This window comes from Sitophilus oryzae, unplaced genomic scaffold, assembly GCF_002938485.1.
Source record: "Sitophilus oryzae breed Bouriz unplaced genomic scaffold, Soryzae_2.0 scaffold_1693_pilon_pilon, whole genome shotgun sequence".
Classification (NCBI taxonomy): Eukaryota; Metazoa; Arthropoda; class Insecta; order Coleoptera; family Curculionidae; genus Sitophilus; species Sitophilus oryzae.
Window position 1 is genome coordinate 2,241,050 of NW_022146383.1, and position 19,087 is coordinate 2,260,136.

General features: G+C 33.0%; 2 protein-coding genes across 3 annotated transcripts in view; one reads left to right on the forward strand and one right to left on the reverse strand.

The window, feature by feature from the left end:
- The window catches only part of LOC115881025 (integrin alpha-PS1-like), a 222,629-nt gene that overhangs the window by 186,526 nt on the left and 17,016 nt on the right, over nt 1-19,087 (reverse strand). The window lies entirely within an intron of this gene.
- The window catches only part of LOC115881027 (serine protease persephone-like), a 73,362-nt gene continuing 58,617 nt past the window's right edge, over nt 4,343-19,087 (forward strand). The window contains exon 1 of the mRNA XM_030898384.1: nt 4,343-4,597. The gene's annotated coding sequence lies outside the window, so the exon portion shown is untranslated. The remainder of the gene's footprint in view (nt 4,598-19,087) is intronic.

The window sequence follows — 19,087 nt, forward strand, 5'->3', positions numbered from 1 at the left end:
TACTTGAAATCAAAACTCATGCATTTTTCGTTATTTTCAATAAATAAAATACGCATTAATCTGAAATCCCATCTCGATTTCATTTAATTTCACAGCTTGCTAGTCGAGTGAGCTCTTTCAAGCCATCTAGGACAAAACCGAAATAAAAAGAAGCAGTAAATAAAAGCCTGGAGATATCAAAAGACCACCCACACGCCTTAAAGCCTTTAGATTTCTTTAGAAAATCATATTTCTTCTTTTTTTCTGGTTATAGTTACAATTCCACTTAAATGAAACTGTAAACCTGATAAAAAAATACATAATAAATTGAGTTTTAAATAAATTTTCAGTAAAATAACCCCATTTTCTGTGATAAATAGTTTTTAACACCCTTCGCACCCCATAATAATAAAAAACGAACTAGATAGCATCAAACAGGGTCCATTTACTGCGTGATAAAACGCCTACAATATCGATATCCCAAAGGGTCAAGCCTATCCGATTCAATGCTATTCGATACCCCACATCAAACACTGGTTCTGTATTTTTTCGATGCCGGCTTGGAGCGTTGAAGTATTGAGTTTCAGAGTTATTTAATAAAAACAGTATACAGGGTGGTTCGAATTGTATTCCAGAAACTTAACAAAAAACAAGAGATTTAAACATTCACTGAAAAAGTAGTAATGTTAACACTAAAAAAACATTATCAATAATCAATAATAATTATGCGACCGCACCTATCCGTAAAACAAACAAGCAAAAAAAGAAATTAACATACAAAACATCAGGTTAACATGATGACAGATCATGATCGATGATAGATAAAGAATTCTTACGGAAAGTTACACTTTACGATATAATTTTTTAACTGTTAAAGGCAAACCTATTTAGTTGATGAATTTCAAAAATCTCTTCTTATTCTTCTTTCTGTAGAATTTCATTCTGCTAGACCAGATAGTAAATGATTTTCATACAACAAATCGTTCGACATAATTTTCACTCTAAGAGGATGAATTTTCTAAAATCGCTTTGCATAACTAATTCACTAATCACTAATGTCCTTTAAACGAATCTTTGTGCTAATATTGATGTATCTAAAGCTGGTGGTATGAACTGACCCTTAAAATATCTAAAAACTTGATATATAATCTTTATAATCTAACTGACACACCACTGACAATGACAAATAATTGATTTCTGGAGGTATTTTGTGTAGGTGTTTTTCAGGTATGTTTTAATATTTATTCGTTTTACATAATGAAATACCCATTAAACGATATAATAATACTTCATAACAAACCTAGACATATATACCTTTCATTTAAAAAAAGAATCATCAAGATTGGTGAGGCTGTTTCGGCGGGATGGATGTAACAAAAAAACCCTTTGAGATTTTATATATGTATCCCACTTCGGTCTCACAAGCTGAATTTTTCAGGGAAGGAAGTACAAGTACGTGATATGGGGACCCTTATTCTAAAAGTAGAACAAAATTAGACCGGGAAAAAGGACACTGTCATCAAAAATCGATATATTAATACCACCGTATAGAGAAAACAAATACTTATTTTTTGATCCAGTACAAAATAAAGTCTTCGTAGGGAGTAATTTTTTATAATTATTTACAAAAAAACATTTCCATTAGCGCTTATGACCGAAAAAAACTTTAAACATGAATAACTCATTTCAATCATGAAAAAATTTGGTTTAAAAATGGACTTTTTTAAATATAACTTTCATTTAACGAAAAACGAAGGCCTAAATGAAAAAAAGAAACAATTTATAAGTTTCGCTTATGTCTTGACAAGGTAACAAAGCAAACCCCATATTTTTTGCTTTTAAACTAATAAAGATATATCAATAAACAATTTGCGATGTAATGGTTTTTGCGCGCGCTGGACGACTGCCGCCGCTGCGCCGAGATTTCCTATACCCTTGTATATATGACGTCATGGTGTGGCAAATGTAGCATTTTAATTCGATTTGGGCTCCCATATATAGGATAACAGAAACATTTTCAATGTTAATAAATACGTTGAGTAGATAGTTATTTCACAGAAATAATAAATTTGGGAATTTTTTATTTTTTTGAAATTAATCATATTTTTTCTGCAAAAAAAAATGATGATAAAACAATTGTTGTTGAACTTTTGATACAAAAACATTTCAAATTTATGATCTCAGTCTAATAACTATTTAGTCAACATGTTTATATCAGTGATGACAGGTATTGATAATTTCGATTCCAAATATCTCGAAAATCATTACTCGTAGCGATTTTTACCAAGAGACCTTTTTTACATAAAAAGCGTCGTGAATGTATATTTTTTTACTCAGTAGTTTTATACAGGTACGGACGAAAAGTTATTACTCTTCAAACCAGTTCAAAAATATGTAGGTGGCGCCCTCTACTAGTAGGAGTCATATTGACATCAAAATCAAATTTCTCATGTCGAAAAACTCCCAGACACCAATTTTAATCCAAATATTGACGTTACTGCAGAAATTATTTGGAAAAAATCGAAATAAAAATGAAACTTCTACACCCTGTATCTCCGAAACTAAGCATTTTTGGACATACATCTGTACGAACATTTTTACTTATTTTTACCTGCAGAATTTGCTGCCGAAGTTTTCGGATTACAGTTCGGACCACCCTGTATAAAGGGTCCGGCTCTCATATACAGGAGAATTCTCGGGAGAATTCTATGAGTTTCAAGGCTTTGACAAAAGCCAGTATCTGAGACGGTTTTACAGACGTTAGTTCTTCATCTCCGGTATCAGGTCGTACCAAAGGTTTTGTTTTGGTTTGTTCCATTCCAAATTTCTGCCGACATTTTGTTCTGTAATAAGTACTTTGCACTTTGAAATTATTTCCAAAAAAAAATCCGTTTCACCTAAGCGGGCTTTTTTGCGGAAATAGGAACATCGGCAGAGGTTACAGAATAAAATATATCGGTGACCGATGTGGAAAAACGACACGCGCAGTAGAAATGTTACTATATTATGGATATCGGGCAGAGTTATGAAGATTTAGCCATTTAGAAATGGAACTTTAAATAAAAAATGGATTAAAATAAAAAAAAAATCGATTAAAATGAAAAGAAACCTGGTTAAAATTAAAAAAAATCGATTTTTTTAAAAATCTTGATTTTTTTGCACCCTGTAGAAAAGCAATAACCACTATTTTATAAATGTGTTGTAATGTATGTGTTGTAATTATTATTGTAAGTAATGGATGTTAACATTGTTAATAATTGTCACGGTCTTCTTCAAACGCGAATATCTCCAATAAAATGCTATTGAGATAAATAAAAAAAAACTACTGAGAAAAGATGCACCTTAACAACTTGTTTTCCCTCGTATAAAAAATAGCTGAGGACTTCAGGACTACTTACTTGTAACTAAACAACCGTGGTTGATAGTTATGAGGTTTGTTAATATAAATTATTGATACCGAGACAAATAAGAATTCATCATCATCATTTTCGGCTTATTCAACCATTTCCAATTATGGTGTAGCCCAAGTGTAGCCTCTCTCACATATTTAGACACTTTCTTTGTATTTGGGCCCATTTTTGTCTATGGTTGGCTATACGGATCCAAGTTATCCCTGCTAATTTCCTAATATCATGGTCCCATCTCAGGTTCGGTCTTTTTCTAGGTCTCTTAATTGCACGTCGGTACCATGCTGTAATTTTTATGGTCCAACTATTGTCCGTCCTTCCTGCCAGGTATCCTGCCCATTGCCACTTGAGGGATTTGACTCTGTGGATGACATTTATTACCTGGGACTTTTGTCGTATCCACTCTATTCCTTTACGGTCTATCTTGGTTATTCCCAGCATATTTCGTTCCATTGAGCGTTGTGTGGCCTGCAGTTTCCTTATGATGTCCGTTTTAAGTATCCAGGTTTGGCATGCATAGGTCATGACTGGTAGTATACATTGGTCGAAGGTTTTCTTCTTTAGATAAAGTGGCATTCTGGATTTGAATATGATCGAGTTTCTTCCATAAGTACTCCATGCTAACTTAATTTTTCTGTTGATTTCTGGTAGTAGAGATCCCGAGCTGTGTATTAGTTGTCCCAAATATAGATATTCTTCTACTATTTCCAGTGTTGTGTTATTTACTAGAATGTCTTCATGGTCAAGACATTCTAAATAAGCATGGCATATCACTAAATACAAATCTAGAAGTATTTAAATAAAAAAAATGTGGCAAAAATATTTTTAATATAATGAAATACTACAATACATGTAATAATCATATATTGTTATTTGTTAGTTAAAATCAATTTTAGAAGATAAGATAGCGACAAGATTAGATATAATTATGGGGAACACCAGACACAGACTAGCCAGCGCCTGCAATATTGATTGATCGTGGACAATTTAATTAATTTTTGACTAAAAACTATTAGTTTGGTTAATCAATAGTATCTTCAAAAGTGAACTATGAAGTGTGGTGATTGTGGTAAAGTTTTTTAAACGGTGAAGTGCGGGTTGTGTTCTTTGAAATTAAAATTTTTGTAGTGGAGATACTGGCGAGTAGAAGGCTGTCAAATCTTGGGTCCTTTAAGGTCCTTTAAAGTCCTTTGAAACAACTAATACTACTGGTAAGTTCATACATTAACATAAAATACTACAGATATTTATGTTAAATTATTTATATAGGAGTCAGTCTGTCTGGTCTTAATTTTTCTATAAATAAAAATGATCCGTCAACTTTTTCTTGGTTACTGAATTATCTCGAATGAGTAATATCTACCGGGTTAATCATCGTCGTGTCGCGTCGTTGGAAACCTAGAAAATCCCTTGCAAATTTTGAACTGTCCAGATATTGGCTTCAGTATTGATTTCATAGCGAAGTCGTAAATGTATTTATTAAGGTCTAGGTACGTTTGGTAAAGACACGTGCCAAATTTGAACAAATTTGGACAAGCCGATTTTGAGTAATTTGAAAAAAATTGAATCGGTTTTTCAATTAAAACTGAATAGGTAACAATCGAACACCAGTCAAAAACCGACACACCAACGTTGTCAATGTCATTTTCAAACGTAACTTAATTTTAATAAAATTTTAATATGCAGTACTAGTAATAATTTATTGTTATACAGGGTGAGTCTTAAATAAGTGCAAATATTTTTAAGGGTACCACAGAAACACGATTATGAGTTTTTTTCTCAAAAAAAAAATCAAAATTTGGAATTTTTTGAAAAATTTAGAAGGTTGAAAGAAGAAGGTTGAATTTAGAAGGTTGAACCTTAAAAGAAGGTTGTAATTTATTTTCATTTGAGTAAAAATTTGAATTATTTTAGTAAATGGACTCATATGTCTGGAAACGTTCTATCCTTTTTTAATCTTTCTATAGGGTTGTTCACCACATACGACACGGAGTATTGTAGCTAAACGATTAGATTTTTACAAATTGTAAGTTTTGGGTTCGTTGAAGGATTATTAGAGCTACAATTTAAAAATATTTTTACAAGACACAGAGTGTCCCAACTAAGTAAAAAATATTATAGTTGTATTTTTTTAAACGGAACTCCCTGTATATTATTCTATTTTTAGATTCTACCATTAAAATAAAGGTAAATTTGATTAAGGTTCATCATACTTAAACCTTACCGTTTTTGAAATATTTTCAATTTTATGAAATTGCAATAAAAATTTTAAGGCTTCATTTCTCCAAGGGTATCAAAGTTTTTAATACTAAATATTTACTGAAGATTATTTATTGACCAGATATTGTGTTGCAATAGAGAGTGTCCAAAAATGTATATTAAATAATTACTAGTTTTAAACGGCAATAGCGTGTTTAATTTAAATGGAACACCCTATATATTTTGCGTGAATCAGATGCACAATGTAATTGTCTATCAAATTGTATTATACCATTTTTTACCTATCTCTTCAAGTTTTCGTAGAAAATGCATTTTCTTATAATTTAGACCTCATTTATCACTATACCCATGGAATATTGACATTTTAGATTATTTTTAAAGATGTAACAAATTTTCCAAGAGTACAGATACTAATATTGTCGATATAGCTCGCTTATTTCATAAAAAAAAAAAAAAACTGTTTAAATATTTTTTGTGAAAAAGGACCAATTAATATGATCCCAGTATTCAGACTACATTAATTGACTGTTTATGTTGATTAATAATAATTGCTCCAAATACTAAAAAACTGAATTTTGTGTGTGTATTAGACAGTGTGGTAAAAAGTAACGGCCTTATAAATTTTATTTCATTTTTTGACGAATGCTGATTTATAAAAACAGACGTTTATTTTCATAATTTATTATTATATTGATTTCTGAGCCAAATCCACATTTATTTAGAATACTTTATTAATTAAAACAATTTAAAAGTATGTAATTAACTAATTTTTGGTCGGAAATAATGATGGTATATTTAATTCGTATACTCTTTTATAAAGATTTAAATAGTTTTTTTGGTATACCAATAGGCTTGCAATATTTACACTTGTACATTTTCTGCATATATGTTGCTTAAAAAAAAATTGAAATCAATATTCCATGGGTATAGTGATAAATGAGGTCTAAATTATAAGAAAATGCATTTTCTACGAAAAGTTGTAGAGATAGGTAAAAAATGGTATAATAAAATTTGATAGACAATTAAATTGTGCCTATGATTCACGTAAAATATACAGGGTGTTCCATTTAACTTAAACACGTTATTGCCGTTTAAAGCTAGTAATTATTTAATATAAATTTTTGGACACTCTGTATAAGGTAGTAAAATTTTTATTATTGCAACACAATATCTGATCAATAAATAATCTTCAGTAAATATTTAGTAACAAAAACATTGATACCCTTGGAGAAATGAAACATTAAAATTTTTACTGCAATTTCTTAAAATTGAAAATATTTCAAAAACGGTAAGGTTTAAGTGTGATAAACCTTAATCAAATTTACCTTTATTTCAATCGTAGAATCCAAAAATAGAATAATATACAGGGTGTTCCATTTAAAAAAATACAACTATGATATTTTTTACTTATTTGGGACACTCTGTATCTTGTAAAATATTTTTAAATTGTAGCTCTAATAGTCCTTCAACGAACCCAAAACTTACAATTTGTAAAAATCTAATCGTTTAGCTACAATACTCCGTGTCGTATGTGGTGAACAACCCTGTATAATTAGTGTCAATTTTTGACAAGATTTATGTCAATATTATTTATTAAATGGCGTCCAGATGGCGTCTGGAGATTGTACTAATTATTATTTCTATTATTTTTATTTACTTAATTTATAATACGTAATTCTCTCCATTAAAATTATAAAATAATACGTGATCTTTAACAAATAACATTCTTGAATTCTCTCGTTTGTTTAAACTATACTTTTTTACAAATTTCGATGACTTTACATATACATATCGTAGTTTGCATAGTCCCAGCTGACTCTGCAAAACCGTTTTAAGAATTTCGTATGTATTTGAACTGCATTAAAAGCAAAGTAAATATTCACAGAGAACGTTTTGTTCTGTGAGAAAATTAAACAATAATAAATTGTTCTTATCTGCTTGCGGCAATGTGCAGTGTTATATAGTAAATTAAACCGATAAAGTCAATTCTTTTAATAATTAAATTTAATTATGCACTAAAACATTATCTTAAGAGTCCATTTCAGTAGTCCGAAAAAATAACAAAATAAGCGTTCGGCGTTTAACGTTTTATGTAAAACTGGTTAGATATTTTTACACAAATGAACAAGGAAATTAAAGATAAAGGATTATACTATATCCGCACATTTTTAGACAATTTCTTTATTTTTAAGATTTTGATGGTCAGTCATCAACAAAATATTCCTTATGTTTGGACTAAATTTTCCCGAAAATAAAGACATAATTTAAAATTCCGTTACAATACGGAAATAGATTGAAGTTTTGTGATTACAGTGATATATAATTTACATGGTTTTGTAACAAATTGCTGGCTATTTTATGGCAAATGCTGAAGCTCTACAAATCTTAATCAAGCCTTAATCAAGTGTGTTTGGAACGTATATACTTTGTAGATTTTCTTCCAATAGCGAAAAAGTCAGATTATCAAAAGCCTATTATCAAAAACATATTAAAACGTTTTAATCAAGGCAAAAAACGTCCCTGAGAGTCCTGAGACATAAAAATTCCTGTACGTACTCGTAAAAAAGATAATTTCTTCTTTTATCCCACGACCATCGAAATATTTACATACGTTTCCACTTATTTGTGGCTGTGCAGCTCTTCGGGCGCATTCCCTCTAATTAGCGCTGGCCAAAGATCGCGAGACCTGGTCCAGACCAGAAGAAACAAGAAGAAAAACGCAGACGCTCTGTTGCGAAAAAAAAACGAAGAAGAAGGAGATAAAGAACGAGAGTACAAGCCTGAAGAAGTAGAGATGTGTAGTATTTGCGAAGATATTTCGATATATTGGATGTAGATCAATAAGGATTCCCAGCAAAAAACAATACTTTCGATACGGATACTTCTTCTACTTTGAGGACCTCGGAATTGGTGCGTTTCCATACTTGGGAATTGCTAGATTGTAGATTTTTTGAAAGGGGGGAAGTTTTAATCATCGCGACATTATAGATCTACTGTGTCCCTCTTTCTTGAGTTAAAACTCATCATACACTCTCAGGGCTTTGACAAAAAACAGTATCTTCAGAGACGTTTTTATAGGGATTGGTTCTCCATCCCCTATATCAGTCATACCAAAGTTTATGGTATGATTGATTGAAGGTGTTTTGGCGTTTCCCCATTTTCCCCACAGAATCTGCATTCGCCGTTGTTTTTTAGGAGATAGTGTCCTGTTAGAAACACTGTGCCAAATTGTTCTGAACTCAGAGGTTCCTCGCACTTGTTGCTAATTCTTTTTTGGAGAATGTGTAGAAGTAGTTTGAGCACATGACTCATTAGACTGATAAGGTTCTTACTTAAATCAAGGAAAATGTTTGATTTTTCTCGGTAGTAAGTCCTGAGAAATGTCTTCGAGTGTCTAAGACCGTTGGGGGATACCCATTCCAGGTTACGAATGGAGTCTTCGAGGTTCTGGAGTTTTGCTTTAAGTTGTTTTCCATTTGGGAAACAGAACGGTTCTGGTTCAGTTAGTAGAGTATTCGCTCCTTTCTAGGTGGCTCGTTTGCCTTTTCATTACCTTCACCCAGAGTAGGAGTATTTTATTTTCTTTCCCTAATTTGCTCAGCTTCTGTAGGCATTTTTTGAGTAACTTCGAATCGATAATTACTGAGGTGATCGCTCTTAAGGCGGCCTGACTATCGGATAAAACGACTATTTCTAAGATGTACCAACATCGTGTATCGAATTTAAAGATATCGATACTCTTGAAAATCGTGTTGTGCATCCTTATTCCGAGGCTGAGAAAGCAAGAAAGTAAGTAGATGATGACGATGATGAAGAAGAAGAAGAAAGAGTAGCGCGATGGGCGACTGGCGAAACAGGTCCGGGGCGCCAACTGGGGAGATGTTGACCCAGACCTCGCTGAGGTCGCTCTAGAGCTAATCGACAGTTGTTTAACGACAGTGTGAATTTTTCTGCTTCTTCTTCTTCCACTCCTTTCTTCTTTCGTAAGCTGCAAACATCTCAGGGCAGTAAAAAACAAAGGAATTTCAATTCTACGACAAATCTATTATGTTATACGTGTAGTAGCACAAATAGGAGAACTGACTTAATTTATATTAAGTTTAATATCAATTTGTTCTCGAACCCTGATCTTAATTTTGATAATTTCGTTAAAAATTGTGGCTTGAATCTTCAAGAATACATATGACATGACTTTTGTTAAGCTCTTCCCGGCAACATCTTCAAGATCTCCGAAGCGGGTAAATAATTTCGTCTCTGGTATCTCAATTGTTAAAGAAAATACAGGGTTTCAAGGAAGAGAAGAAGAAAGAATATATACCGGGTGCGTCTCAAAAGTTGCTCACCCCTATAACTTTATTATTTTTTCAGATAAAAAAAAACAGATTTGATATGTTAGTATATGACATAAATTATGATTGATTGGCGTATTCAATTGTTTTTGGTTACTTCCTGTTTCACCGGAAATGACTACAACTTTTGATTTTTAATGACACCCCCGGTATATTTTTAATTTATTCGATAGAAAATTACACTCTGAGTAGAATGGCATATCATATATCAACTTTTCAGATTTTCGCTTAAAAAAATCGTATTTTATATTCCTATCTAGAGTAACATGGCTGTGTTAAAAACACTAATTTTTAATAAAGGAGCCTTGGAAAAATAGATTTCATCGTCTAACGTTTTTCGTGTTTTGTCCTAGCCCGTTAAAAGATACCTAAATCGTATTTTTAATGATATCTCAATTTTTTCAAATGGAACAAGTGTGGCTCATTGGCATTTAGAAAAAGCATTTTTTTACGAATAATTTGGTACCACACACTTGGTCTTTCGAGTCATATTGTAGTTATGAACCGCATGTTATAATTTCAAATAAATCATATGCAAAAATGTCTATTCAGATTCTAGTTGTCTATTCAGAGTGTCATTTTGTATCGAATAAAATAAAAAAATACCGGGGGTGTCATGTCCGGGGGTGTCATCAATCCTAATTTATGTTATATACTAACATACCAAATATCGTTTTTTATCTGAAAAAATAAAAAAGTTATAGGGGTGAGCCACTTTTGAGACGCACCCGGCATACAAGATGATGTCCCACTGATATTGGAGATACTATATCAGAGAGCTGTAAAAAGACTAATACGAAAACGCCATTACATCAGGCAATGATAATGATGATGATGATGATAATATAATAGTATTAAATATATTTATAATTATTAGTTTGTCCAAACTGATAAAAATAAAATAATAAAAAAACGACAGCTAATGATACTTCATTTTTATTAAAGCATACATAATATACATACTTACAAACATAGAGCATTTGCTTGGCACTCACCTGGAACACAAAAATTGTATATTAATTAAATTGGTAATACAGTGATTTAAGAATTAAAAAAAAAAGATGATAATAGCTATTAAAATTAAAAGAAATTTAGGAAAAATCTCGTTTTTTTTATCTGAAAAAATAAAAAAGTTATAGGTGTGAGCCACTTTTGAGACACACCCGGTATACAAGTTTTTGGAAATTCCGGAAAAGTGAATTTTCCAAAAAACATATACTTTCTATTATAATAATGATTAATTTAACAAAGAAAATACATAATATAAAATAATAGTAACAGTTAGAAATATAACTGAGAAAAAAATCAACTTTAATAAAAAAAATACAAAACCAGATAAATAAATAATTAAACTGCATTTAACACAACTCGTTTTTCTCTACACATATCTATTTAAATAAATTACTTTAGATCGGCCAGGTGTGCGTAGTTTGTTAATATTTCATTCAGTACACACATCGGCATTAATTCTAGAATTACCTGTTAAAACCGCTTGTTCCATGTTCGAAAGGCTTGAGTACAAGTACATAATACACAAGACAATGCCTACGTGGCTGGGGATTATCATAATCACTTGATCAACGGGCGGTGAACGATTTAGAATAAGAACAATCAGACAAGTAAGAGAGGAAGATGCTGGGTTTGAATAAAGACGAGGCTATCTTTCACCCCTACTGAGTTAATGAATTCCGCGAGAAATGTTCAAAAACTGTCCCGTCTGTCCATAACAAAAGACGGTCGATATGTCGAACACCTGTAGCAAAATCTCATGTCTTGGTTTGCTATTTATTTTTATTGTTATTAAATATAGTTTAAATGTGTTGATGTTGATTAAATATATTTTAAATTGTAATAAAATTCTGCATCTCTCATAGCAAATATTATTTTCGTTTTAATTGATGCTCACAGCTAGAATTTTTTTGCATTACAGACGGTGCCGTTCAAAGCCTACTTATTTAAAGCGGGCGAATTTTTATATACTCTATATCTCGAAGAGGAATCGAGCACAATATCAAGTGTGTTATATTTTTGGAAAGGTAATTTTAAATTCTTTTCAATAAATTAAAAATATACAGGGTGTCCCATATAAAAAATCAAATTTTCTGTTGATAATTCTTAAATTATTAATTTTAAAAAAATTATACTTAAACCATTAAATTCTACGTAAAAAGGTGCTTTGGAAATGTTTTCATAACAATACAAAATTTTCCATAGTAAAAAAGTTACAGCGATTTGTTAAAAATGCATTTTTTGAAAAACATCTCGTAACTCCGAAACAGTAACAGATATCGATATGCGGTTTTCACCATCATGTTTTTAACACAAATTGAGCTCCAGACACCGATATTAGTTTTTGTCTTGTTTCCATTTAAAAGCGTCGAATTTGGCCCACCCTGTACATAATTTTTATATTGTTTATTATAATCTTCGTGTTACCCTTCTATTTATATTCATTATATTGGAAATATATTAAAAATAACTTATAATTTGATAAATATCTGTTATCTTATTTACTAGACCTCGTTTAATATATTTATAAATAAAATCAACAATAATAAACAAAATTAAGTAAATCTTCCTAGTATAAATATCAGTAAATTAGAAGATATCTCGTGATAGGTATATTTGGCTTGTTTATCGCACATCCTGCTGTCAAAATCTACTTAATCGATGTATCAACAAAATGCATCTGGCGTTAAAAGTAGAGTAAATAAAAAACAATCGCTCAGCCCAGCAGGATGAAAATGAACTAGAGAGGGATTTTTTTGGGGGAAAATACATTGTTGGAAAAAGGTTGCAATATAGAGCTGAAAATCTCAGCAAACTAAATAACACTTATTCGGTTTTACTGTTAAACATCACTTTTTAAAGCTGTTAAATATGCAAATTTACATCTTCTGTCGGGTAAGGCTTTTTACTTTTTATCTTTACAACTTCTTGGAACCACAGACCCATAATATGCATGTGCGCTTGCTTATATTATGTCGTAGTTACTATCATAAACTTATACATTTTTAGAAATAATATATTTCTCCAGCCTTATCGTAAATTGAGATTATCTAAATACTTTATCTAGTATTGTTCACTCGTAATAACAGAGTGGTCTTATTTAACGTATATTCTGACGTTTCTTCATATTTTATCAGTATACCTTATCGTTTAATATTTTTATTGTGCATGGTATACGAGAATTTTTATATTACTATGGCAAAATTAGAAAAATTTCTTTACTTTAAAACTAAAGAACTGCCTACGAACTTACAGTTTTGTGACCATATACCAATAGGTATGGTCTGTCTATCTGTCTGTCTGTCTGTCTGTCTGTCCGTCTGTCTGTCTGTCCGTCTGTCTGTCTGTCTGTCTGTCTGTCTGTCTGTCTGTCTGTCTGTCTGTCTGTCTGTCTGTCTGTCTGTCTGTCTGTCTGTCTGTCTGTCTGTCTGTCTGTCTGTCTGTCTGTCTGTCTGTCTGTCTGTCTGTCTGTCTGTCTGTCTGTCTGTCTGTCTGTCTGTCTGTCTGTCTGTCTGTCTGTCTGTCTGTCTGTCTGTCTGTCTGTCTGTCTGTCTGTCTGTCTGTCTGTCTGTCTGTCTGTCTGTCTGTCTGTCTGTCTGTCTGTCTGTCTGTCTGTCTGTCTGTCTGTCTGTCTGTCTGTCTGTCTGTCTGTCTGTCTGTCTGTCTGTCTGTCTGTCTGTCTGTCTGTCTGTCTGTCTGTCTGTCTGTCTGTCTGTCTGTCTGTCTGTCTGTCTGTCTGTCTGTCTGTCTGTCTGTCTGTCTGTCTGTCTGTCTGTCTGTCTGTCTGTCTGTCTGTCTGTCTGTCTGTCTGTCTGTCTGTCTGTCTGTCTGTCTGTCTGTCTGTCAAAAAAAATTAGAAAAATTTCTTTACTTTCAAACTAAAAGAACTGCCTACCAACTTTTTATTAACATATTTTAGTATGGGCCAATTTTTATATGTATATTCGGTAGGTCTGAGAATAGGTTGTTATCTATTTTTTATACCCCTAAGTGATAAGGGTGGTCCACCCCATTTTTTTTATTTCTTTATGATGTGGCATTAAAAAATACATAAATTTTCACCCTTCTACCATCAACCCCTATTTTTTATAATAATCCTAGAAATAATTCGAATCAAGAACAAAAACGCTGCAAAATAAACACCACAATAGACCAATACAAAAAAAAATTAAGTGGTTATTGTAATTTTGTTCTTCTTAGGAATCACCAAACACTTTCAATAATACTTTCGTTTTGCTTTAAAAGAATTTAGAATAATATTTAAATATATTAGTATGAAACAAGAACAATAAAAATAGAATTTTATTCGCTACAAATTCCTACCATCTTAAAGATTATTTTATTGCTACACGAATAGACTGAATATCTAAGAAAAGCCCGGCTGCATAAATCACATGGTTATATAGAGATCGTTGTGACATATCTGAGGCATAAGCACTCACGCCTGTATGAATACAACTATTCTGGCTATGCTAAACATCTGCGCTACTAACTGCACATAACGTACTCTCTGTCGTATTATAGATATTTTAATATTTTCAGGCCTATATCTCACTTCAGTCTTAGCACATTCATTACTTGTTGAAAGCTTAGTTTTGAACATTTCCTTTTGAAGTGGAAGATTTTACATCTTCTTTTTAACCAAAAGAATTAAATGACTTAACTGTTCAGATATTTTAATCAAGTTTTAATAAATTCACTTAAGCACATTGATTTGTGGAATAGAACTTATTAAGAGTTAGTTTTTTTTCTATCTAAAACCTTTTAAATTATTTAGGTCAGTTTTTAAGAGTTTGTACCTCAATACAATGTAAAATTACTTTAAGTATTACAATTACAATTACTTTTTTTTAAGGATTATTTTTCATTAAAAGTCTTTGGTAAGGACTTAGTTTTATTCATAAACACAGAATGTTCATACATCTCAAAAATTATGAAAAATAATAGAGATGATTCTATATAAGTTTGGTTGTATGTATGGACTACCGCAAGCTGTTGCTAGGGTATTCTATTAATTTTGATTGTATTTTTTAGACATTGTGAATGGTTGTAAATTTTTAAAGTATAATAATTGAAACCACTAATTTTTACATTCTAAACTTGCCTTAACATTGTAGGATCCTATAACAGTATACATTTTGTTTGTAATTCCATATATTTAGGACCCTCCATTTTAAAAATAAACTTTAAATTAAAATGTAAAGAAAACAGCGAAGTTCCAACTGACTCAAAAGATTCTAAGGTCCGTCCCACAGCGACAACAAAGACAGAGCGGTGGGCGACAACAAAGCCTCATTATATGCATCTGCAGATATGCCTCGGTTCAGCTTAACGCCCTTTCTGAACCTTTACCGCTGCTTCTCCGTATCGTACGCCTCTGACAAGAACCGAGATAATTTTATAGGAGAGGTACTAAAATATAATATGTCGTAACGTGGAAGAGTGGGTGGCAGAACAGCCGTGCCGGTGAAGAACGATTGTTAACGAGAAATATGAATTAGAGTTAGCACCTTTGGAGGTTCTGTGCTCTGTTCCAAGAAAAAATAATTGGAATACTCTGACTGAATGTGAAAATGTCTATAATTTAATAATAGTAATGTAATAGCTCTAAAAGCCTAAAAGACTCATGGTTTGATTGGTTATCTTTCTCCATTTGTTTCTGTCTTTCGTCTTTATTCTCCACATCCATCCACTTTTATCCTTCTCAAGTCCTCTTTAACATCCTTTTTCCATCTGGTTGTAGGAACTTCATGCATACTAGGAACTCTTGCTTCAGCCATTCTTTCAGTGTGTTCCAGCCATCTCAGTCTTTGTGCCCTGGCTACTCCCGTTATACTCGGTGCCCGATATAGTTGCTTTAACTCTTCATTTGTTCTTCTGGTCCATATGTTGTCTGTCTTCTTTCCTCCAAAAATCTTCCTCAGTATTTTTCTTTCCCAAATCTCTAGCACTTTCCGTTACATTGAACGTCCACGTTTCACATGCATTATTGCGTATCATTGTTTGGTACATTCTGATTTTTAAACTTCTAGAGATGTTCTTACTTTTAATAATTTTCTGTAGTGCGCTAACACATCTATTTCCTGCCATTATTCTTGCCACAATTTCCTGAGTTACATTTGGTTTCCTTAAAATTACTGTTCCTAGATATGTGAATGTATCTACTTCCCCAAACTTGTATCGTTTCCCTCTCTCAGAATCTACACACACCGGAAAAATCTAGGGATATCATTTTATTAAAGTTAAAAATAAATGTTTTGAATAAACAACCACATATTTGTAGGCCGATTCTTTCTACTTCGATTGAAACGAAGTAGTCACACTAGTTATTTCTAAATTTGGGATATTTGCAGAAGTGTTTGTGCATTTTTTGTCAAATGTATAAAAGCACCTAGCATCAATTGTTCGAATTTAACCTGTACTGGCTATGTTTTTATGATAACTGGCCAGAATTCATTCAAATAACTCTGTTTAGTATTAAACGACATTATGGAGCGTAGACATCTTAACAGAGACGAAATGCTAAGGGCCATGGGTATGCTCGAAGCTGGAATGCGCCAAATCGGCGTAGCTAGGGCATTAAATACAACGCAAAGTGTAATATCGCGATTAAGTGCGCTACCGTGAAAGTGGTGATGTTGCTGAAAGGCACACAGGCCGACATCGCATTACTACCCCTCAGCAAGATCATTTTTTACAATTAAATGCTCGACGCCGACCGACTCTTACAGTACCAGAGCTTAGTTTAATTCTCCAGGAAACACATAATGTAACCGTTAGCCCTGACACTGTTCGCAATAGATTAAGAGAGGTCAACTTAAGAAGCAGACGCCCCTGGAGAGCTCAACCCTTAACGAGAGGAAATCGAGAGGTACGATATTTTTGGGCTCAAGATGGTGTTCAGTGGTCGAATGAACAATGGGCCAATGTTCTCTTCACGGATGAGTCACGCTTTGGAATTCATCCGGATTCTAGAAGGCTTAAAAGCTCCGCGAGAACTGCATCGGATCGGGCCGGTTGGATCATGTTCAGGCGAAGTGCACCCTTATCGTAGATGGGAAGAGTTAGGAATCTGAGGAGGCCTCACAGGCCGAAATGTTTTAGTGGACGCCGGCGCCATCTATATGTACGATGGTAGCAGTCGCTTTTGCTGGTCGGTCCGATCCGATGCAGTGCGCGCGGAGCCTTAAGGTGTACGCGAACTGAATCGGTACCAGTCCGGCGAAGGCGGTGACTCGACTATCGTAGATAGGTAGAGGTAGGAATCTGGCCTTTACAGGCCGAAATGTTTCAGTGGATCGTGATTTAATTCTTGAGCCTGTCGTGTTACCATATGCCAATGATTTTGGGAGAAACTTCATTCTCATGCATGACAATGCACGGCCTCATACAGCCAGAGTGGTAAGTGAGTTTATCAATGCTCATCAATTAAACATCTTACCCTGGCCGACACAATCTCCTGACCTCAACCCCATCGAGCACGTATGGGACGCGGTCCAAAGAAGAATTTTGAGAATGGGTATGCCTCGTGAAACTCGTAGGGATCTGGTTCGGGCGTGAATGCAGCGAATGCAGCGTACCTCAGGAAGAGATCGACAACCTGATCAGGAGCATGGAGAGACGATGTAGGGCTGTAATGAACAGTAGAGGAGGCCATACCCTTTATTAAGTAAAAATGGTTTTATTTTTTTTTTAATTCACAGTTTAGAATAAAAAAAAATGTGTGAATTTTTTGGAGTTCAATAAAAATCAAGGTAAATTTGAAAAATTCGGTAAATTTCGCATTTTTATTTCCAATACGTCATGTAAACTATTTGTTTATTTTAATTTTATTATATCAGAAATGCAAATAATAAAATTACTGACGATGGCTGGATAAAATTGTAATATCCCTAGACTTTTTCGGTGTGTGTATTTGTAGACATCTTCCCTTCTCAAAATCTCTATCTGACCAAACCATAAACTTAGTTTTCTTCTCATTAACACTAAGCCTACTTTTTGTGCTTGATCTTCTAGTCTTTTGGTCACCGAAATCAGCACTTTCCAATCTCTTCCAAGATAACTAAATCATCTGCAAAGGCTAAGCGTTGGTGTCTTTTTGTATACAGAAGGCCTTCTCTGATCATAATTTAGTAAGTAAATTAATTTGGGTAAAAAATAAACATAGATCTTTAATCGACTTCAGACCATTTTATATTATTGTTTGGACGACAATTGATCCGCAATACCAGACTTTATTTTTTCAACTATTCGTGTATGTTTTTTATTCTTTTTAAATCATATTTAGATAATTTTTTGTCTCTCTAATGCCAGATCCAGACTAAGGCGGCAAAAACTAAACACGATTTTGAGACAAAAACAAGACAAACTTGCGACAAAAAATGGGGAATTCTGACAAGGCAAACTTGAGACAAATTGTCCACACCGCAAGGACAAAAGTACAACAAAGTCAAAAGTTTAGTTGTTTCGAATGATTTTTATTAAGCATGTGTGATTTTACTGTTGGCAGCACACGCCATCCATACTGTGCCGACAACTTGTCGTAAAATATTGGATTTTGTCTAAAACAGACACTTTGATCTTTACCGACTCGAGACGGGACATTGGAAAGTCTCCGAATTCTGAAAGAAAACAAAAATGAGACAAAAATGTCGCAGAAATGTATTGGATTCGTCGCAATTTTGTCGTAAAACATGAAAGTTTCTGGCTTGTCGTTGTTTTGTCTGCTTGGTCTGGACCCGGCATAATACCTACATGTTTTCAAATTTAAAGACACTCTCAGTCCAAATATACAGGGTGTCATTGAAATGGTGTAAAAAAATCAGGGGGTGATAGTACTCCTAAAAATAGTAAAAAAAGTTCTTCCTATAAGTACAGGGCGGAAAATGCATATTAAGGGAGTTAGGGGGACTGAAAGGGTGAATTTAAAAAACGGTTGTTTTGAAATTGTAGATCATGAAATTCATCATCGGTTGTAGATCATGAAATCAATTCATTTTCAATCATTGAAAATCATGAAATTTTGATTTTCCAATTAATTATTTAATAACTACTTGGTTACTTTTGAACCGCCATAACTTTCATAAGTTTATGTTGATTAACCAGTTAGCAACCCATCAGAGC